This window comes from Podarcis liolepis (genome assembly GCF_965112155.1).
Source record: "Podarcis liolepis genome assembly, contig: HAP1_SCAFFOLD_247, whole genome shotgun sequence".
NCBI classification, from domain to species: domain Eukaryota; kingdom Metazoa; phylum Chordata; class Lepidosauria; order Squamata; family Lacertidae; genus Podarcis; species Podarcis liolepis.
This window is the reverse complement of record NW_028148724.1, coordinates 1,652-8,861: the sequence shown is the minus strand read 5'-3', so window position 1 is coordinate 8,861 and position 7,210 is coordinate 1,652. Positions and strand designations below refer to the sequence as shown.

The 7,210-nt window shown below is 45.6% G+C and overlaps 1 long non-coding RNA gene across 1 annotated transcript; it reads right to left on the bottom strand.

The window, feature by feature from the left end:
* Positions 1 to 1,668: 1,668 nt before the first annotated feature.
* LOC310699016 lies at positions 1,669 to 6,835 on the bottom strand. Its single transcript, XR_014521889.1, has 2 exons — positions 6,494 to 6,835; positions 1,669 to 2,213 (listed from the first exon to the last, which is right to left on the bottom strand). It is a non-coding gene; the product is annotated as an uncharacterized lncRNA (long non-coding RNA).
* Positions 6,836 to 7,210: the final 375 nt, after the last annotated feature.

Below are 7,210 nucleotides of genomic sequence, written 5' to 3'. Positions count from 1 at the left end.
CACTTCCACATCCGCAGCCATCCGGGTACTACGCAGGCTGTTTGCAACCCACGGGCTCCCTGACACTCTCGTCTCAGACAACGGGACTGCATTTACGTCAGGAGAATTCCAAACCTTCACAGCGCAGAATGCCATCCGCCACATCCGTTCGGCGCCATTCCACCCTGCCACCAATGGCCAAGCAGAACGCATGGTGCGGACCACCAAGGACACCCTTCGCCGCATGACGCAAGGGGATTGGGAGTACCGCCTTGCCACATTCCTCCTAGCACAGCACAGCACCCCCAGCTCAACGACTGGCCGGAGCCCCGCTGAACTACTAATGGGTCGGCGCCTTGCAATCAGATTGGACCGCCTTCACCCCGATAGAGCTCAGGATGAGGTAGTGGTGGGGGAAGGCAGGAACCCCCGGACCTTCGAGGCCCAGGACCCAGTGTACGCAAAGAATTTTGGGGCAGGCCCAGCATGGGTACCCGCCACAGTCACCAGGGTCACTGGCCCCGTGTCGTACGAGGTGCTAACAGATGGGGGGCAATGCTGGCGCCGCCACTGCGACCAGATACGGCGACGATTCCCAGGAGAAAACCAGGAGGAGGAAAGGTCAGAGGAGTCCCAAGGGAACAGAGGGGCAGTAAGGCCCATAGACCAGGAGGGGCCAGCAGGAGAGGCAGAATCAGTAAATACAGAGAGGACCCGCGAGGCCGAAAGGACACCGGAACCAGAACCACTACTGAGCGAGCCGGTTGCGCCAGACCAAACAGGCCCATCACAGCCAGCATCCTTGGAACATGAGCCAGAACCTGAACCCCGGACCAGGGAACACCACAGGCCGCAACGCACACGTAGGCCGCCAGCGTACCTCGAGGACTATGAATGCGACCTCCCAGGCAGGACTGGAACTTAGAGGGGAGGGGTGTTATGTACTGAGTTGAATAGGATCCAAACTGCAGCAGTCTGATTGGTCCTAGAACAATAGGATCCAAATTGCAGCAGTCTGATTGGTCCTAGAACAATAGGATTCAGAATGCAGCAGTCTGATTGGTCCAAGAACAATGCAGCAGTATGATTGGTTGGCAGGAACCACCCAATCATGCTCCAGATATAAGTGAATCCACAACCTGATTGGCTTACAGTAGAATTCCAGAATTAACCAATCATGTGCAGCCCATTGTGTAAATAATGTATATAAAGCAGAGACTTTGAGGGGACTTTCATTCATTCCTCCTCACCACTATGAGCTGAATAAAGAGCATGAAATCACTTTGCGACTCCGAGTATATTTCAGATTCTTATAATGTTTAGATTTTCCAAAGATTCTGCAAGAGAAGATACACTTTCCTGGCATTTTGTTGTTGGAAATGAGAGCTATTGCTGACCTTCTCCTGAGTCAGTTTTGGGTGTAAAATTTGTGGACTTGTAGGAAAACCACCCTCATGCAAGAAGTAAACTTTTCTGGCTCTAATCAAAATTCAAACTGGAGACAAATGCCCAGTTTCCCTTACCCACCCAAGCTCCCTCTGCTAAATTCACACGCAGATGCACCGTCGCATCTTACGTTCCATTCAGGATGCGAACAGGGCTCTGGAACAGATCCCGTTCGCATCCCAAGGTACCACTGTAATTGGGAGAATCATAGTAATAGAATCATGGAGTTACCCTTATCATTGATTGCATTCTGATTGTTTTTATTTTCTCTATATACATACATACGTCATTGATAATTTATTGTTTTGATGCATTTACATTATTAATCTAAGCATATTAGCATGTCTTTTTTCGAGCAATATTTTGTCATATAATCATCAAAGAATTGCCATTTTAGTTTTTGATTTGACTGCTGTCGTATGGATGCTGTTAATTTAGCCAATTTTAAACATTCATTTAATTTGAGAATCCATTCCTCCTTGGTAGGTAGTTCTTTAGCTTTCCATTTAGATGCGATTACTATCCTAGCTGCAGTGGTCGCATATAAGAAAATTCTCTTTAAAAAGAAAAAGAAAATTTTGCTTGTCTGTTTTCAACACCACAGTAGACATGCTTCCCCACAGGATGCTTCTGGAAGAGCCAGTGCTTTGATCTGTATTCCATTCTGGTTCTGCACTTCTCCCTAGAAGCGGGGACCACAGCAGACTGAAAAACAGCACACATCTGACTGTACGTGGGGTGCTGTCCACCATTCCCAATTCCCCTGCAAAAAAGTGCTGTCTAGGTGCCTGTGTTGAACAAACAAATAGAAGTTTATATAAGCCATTGGAAATTTAGACCAATATTATATCAAGGGTGAGCTATAGAGTTTCCACACAAGAGGGCTCCAGAGGCACATTGTTTAATGAACACTTTGTGCTTTATTGGAAGTTGGAGACATAAATTGTAAACCTCTTGCTTCAACCGGCTAAGAAGAATTCAGGGCCAAGCTAGATAAGACGCAGAAAAACATTCACACACCGCACATACTCATCTGTCTAAAAGCAACTGTGAATTTGATCAGAGTAACTGTTGGGGACAGTCATTTTTTCCTGATGTGGCAGCTGCTTCCCTGCTCACCACCCTGCTAGATTCCTTAAATCATCATATTATATTTGAATACAGGAGTTGGGAGCTGGGGGCACTGTTACGCAGCAGTTCCACTCCTTCCTCCTGGGTCAGGTCCAGAAAGTGGTGTTGGGAGGTGAGTGTTCGGAACCCGGGGCGCTCACCTCTGGGGTGTCTCAAGGTTCTGTCCTCTCCCCCATGGTTTTTAATATCTATATGAAGCTTATGGGAGAGATCATCAGGAGCTTTGTGCTGGGTGTTCACCAGTATGCGGAAGATATCCAGCTCTACCTCATTTAAATCGGAACCAGAGAAGGCGGAGAATGGGCGGGGTATAAATGATAAATTATTATTATAATAATTATAATGGATCCAGTTGGATGATGGATGGCAGTTAATTGATTGAGGTTGAATCCGAACAAGATAGAAGTACTGTTCTTGGGGGGAAGGGTGTGGGTAGGTGTGGGGTCCTGAATGGGGTAACTGTGCCCCTGAAAGTCCAGGTGTGCAGCCTGGGAGTCATTCTGGACTCACAGCTGTCCATGGAGGTGCAGGTCAATTCTGTGACCAGGGCAGCTGTCTACCAGCTCCATATGGTATGCAGGCTGAGACCCTACCTACCTGCAGACTGTCTTGCCAGAGTGGTGCATGCTCTAGTTATCACCCGCTTGGAGTACTGCAATGTGCTCTACGTGGGGCTACCTTTGAAGGTAATAACAATAACAACAACAACAACAACAACAACAACAACAATAATAATAATAATAAATACCCCGCCCATCTGGGTTTCCCCAGCCACTCTGCGTGGCTCCCAACAGAATATTAAAAACACAATAAAAGATCAAATATTAAAAACTTCCCTAAACAGGGCTGCCTTCAGATGTCTTCTAAAAGTCAGATAGTTGTTTATCTCCTTGACATCTGATGGTAGGGTGTTCCACAGGGTGGGCACCACTACCAAGAAAACCCTCTGCCTGGTTCCCTGTAACCTCACTTCTCACAGGGAGGGAACCACCAGAAGGCCCTCGACGCTGGACCTCAGTGTCTGGGCAGAACAATGGGGGTGGAGAAGCTCCTTCAGGTCTACTGGCCCGAGGCTGTTTAGGGCTTTAAAGGTCTGCACCAACACTTTGAATTGTGCTCAGAAACATACTGGGAACCAATGTAGGTCTTTCAGGATCAGTGTTATATGGTCTCGGCGGCCACTCCAGTCACCAGGGATTGACAGTTAAACCATTCTGGAAATTGCAAGGGGAATATGTGTCTCCTTTAAAGCACGTGAATTCCCACAAAGAATCTTGAGAACTGTAGCTGACTCTTTACAGAGCAACGATTCCCATCACCATTGACAAACAACAGTTTCCAAGATTCTTTGAGGGAAGCCATGACTGGTAAAGCGGACAGAGTGCTTTCAGAGCAGCCAAACAGGGCTAATGTAAATGGAATAATGTGGTGGCTATTATTCTCTCACCATTTGAGATGAATTTTATGAAAGATGGATTGTTTAATGTTGAAAAGGTTGTTGGTTGGCATTCTGGGTAATTCCTCTGACATATTTATGGACATATTATTTATAGAGTTCTATACAGGGTTTGTATTGTTCCTTGGTTCTAGATATTATTGGGCAATTTAGCAGTCTGGGGAGAAGGGAAACACTCTTGATTGATGACATTGAAAGTTAAGGATGTCAGCAAGTCCTTCAAGAAATGGTCCCCAAGCACCTGTTCACTGTAACTTATGTCTTCAGCACACAGCACTTTGATTAAAACATCTCATCACAGTAAAGCAATTGCATCTCAAAGAAAGATGGGAAACTCCCTCCCAAACTAGAGGGACAAATCAATTATTCTCCCTTTTTGCATATTCAGATTCCATCTACATATACACAGCAATATTATTCTGTGGAGATAATTAAAATACTGAAGGTAGTGGGAGCCGGGTGGCCGCTTATGCATCACCAAAAGAGGGAAGATGCATCATTAAATAAGAGGGCACCTATTCTTGCATCTACAGTTTAAAAAGAAAGAGATGCAAATTAATAAATAATTAACTGGATTCAGATTACTACCAGTCAGTTGCTAATCTCTCCTTCCTGCCAAGTTGGGATTCAAGGTGGCTTACAACATTTAAAAACATCAGTTATAAAATAATAACTAATAAAAACAAACTACTTAAAAACAATACTTTAAATACATCACAGTATATCTAAAACCAGCAATTAAAATAATATTTGTACTGAAAGCAGCCCAGTCGTCAGCATCATTTGCATCTTCGTTTCCCAATGCAAATATTCTCCATATATTTGACACAGTCAGGCTGAAAGAGAGTAGGGGACTCAAAGTCACCTTTGCACAAAAACTAAAAGGGGGAGCAGAAAGAGTCAAAAATATAAACAGTCCAATCCTGTATGCTTATACTGCAAAGACTTGTTGAGTTCAATGGTTTACTCTCAAGTAAGCATGCAAAAGATCTGGAATGCCGCCACCAAGCCCAGCCCTGTACATTTCCCTGTGAGCAAAACCTTAACTCCAGAGTGAGTTACTTCAATGTAAATCTGCATATGTGATTTGGGATGGGCTTTAACAACCAAATAAATGGTGGTGGATGAGAAATAAAAACATCAATTTGTTTAAGTGTGTGCTTGCGCAAACAAGCAGCCTTGGGAACTGTGGTGGTGATAGAGGAGGCATAGCAAGAATTCCTGGTGGAATCAAAGAGAAAAAAGAAGTAGCAGCGGCACAGTTGAAGGTGAAGTCACTGATGATGATGCTTCTTGAAGGTTTCCTGGTGAGGGTGCCTTTTAAGTCAGGAAGGGAAGGAATAGCACAGAGCTGGAGGATCTTTCTACAGAAGTGTAAGCTGAGAAGGGAGGGGCTTGCCTGGCTTGGGGCAGGAGGGCTCTGCAGGGTCCTAGGCTTTGAGAAGGAACCCTCACATCTTCCCGGATGCCACTGCTGCAGCCCCCACAATCCAGGCGCCCAGGATGAAGACAGAACCCTGCGGTGCCTGTAGAGAAAGAAGGACTGCCATGGCCAAAAATGTCCCCCACCCCCTGCCAAGGCAGTTTTCTATTCTTGTGGCCTTTTTAGACTCTTAAAATTTACAAACTTGCCCCCCCCCCCAAAGTGCTCCTAAAGTACATGCTCCTGAGGGAATCTCCCTGGCTATACCCCCCACAACACACTCCTGGTGCTAAAAAGTTTGGTCAGTAGCCAGCCCTGCATTATTTCTCTCCCAGTCTATCTATTCTTGATGGATGATGGATGATGTGGTGGCCTTATATCAAGTGAGACCACTGGTAGGTCCAGCTTAGCATAGCCCACCCTGACTGGAAGCAGATCTCCAAGTCTGAGATGTGGGACATTCCTGGCCCTCCCCGGGGATGCTGAGGACTGAACCTGGGACATTCTGCATGCAAATAGATGTGGTACCACTGAGCTTGTGGCTGATTCTTGGGGAGTACTTGGGTTTTCATAGAACTTTGAATGTTTCCAAGGAGTGGATTGGTGAAGGGCAAGAAGAGAAGGTGGGCTTCTGGCTTTAGTATGGCTACAGTGATATGGACTGCTATAATGATATAGGTCTGAAGAAGCTGAGAACCACACAACCCTGAACTGACTCCTCCATCTACTTTTGAGCTTTCTGCATTGCTGCTTCCTGCATGTTTCCATTTCCCCCTCAAGACCCTTGAGGACTACATGCTTTCTTTGTCTTTTAAAGAAAAGACAGTTGAACTTCTACGGTGATTAGATTCTGCATTGTGCAGCAGCGTACACATGGTCCTGGGTGTTGTGTGAGTCACCAAGGAGATGATGAGCATTTTGACTGCACAGTTTTTAACACCCCCTGCTGCCTCTCATTAAACCTCTGTAGACATAACAAATTTGCACTCTGACTCAGCCTAGCAATGCCTTGCTCCCTTTATGATAAAGTGGTGCTCTACCTTCTGCTGGGAACTTACGTGCATCCTCTTTGTGCACACCTGTCCTCGTGAGTGAGTCTCTTGACTTGCCACGCTGAATGCTAATGACAGCTGTGCCTTGGTAAAAAGGGGGCCTCTTCATTATTGCATGCTGTCAGTGCTTTGTTGGTAGCTATGGAAATGGCACCTCCTGCTCCTCCATTCGTTCCCTTTCATATTTGAGCACTGGAAATAGAACCATGGGGGTAAACACAGCTGATGAACAGACATGTCGCTGAAGATGCAGACTGCAATATTTCTTCAGCCTCCTGCAAGGAGGAAATGCTGCGGCTGCCATTCACAGGTGGAGAATTCTGAAGTGGTGGGGAAGGGGAAATGAGGTGGGGAAGGGGAAATGAGGAGGACCAAGGGCCGCAGCTTGGCAGACGAGCTCATGCTTTGCACACATACAGTGCCAGGTCAGCTAGAGTGGGTCCTAAAATATGTATGTCTCACACTTAGTGAGTAGTCTGATTCAGGAGGGCAGCTTCCATCTGTTGCAGTGAATGTTAGTTTTACATATTTGTGTAATTATTTCATGTGTTTATATTTACTTATGAAAGTAGAATGGGGTATTGGGTTGTTTTTGTATTTGTTTTGATTGTGCATTTCATGATTTTATGTTGTGATTTTATCCTGTGAACTGCCCTGAGACCTGTGGGTATAGGGAGGTATACAAATTTAATAAACAGTAATAATAATGTAAACCGCCCCCCC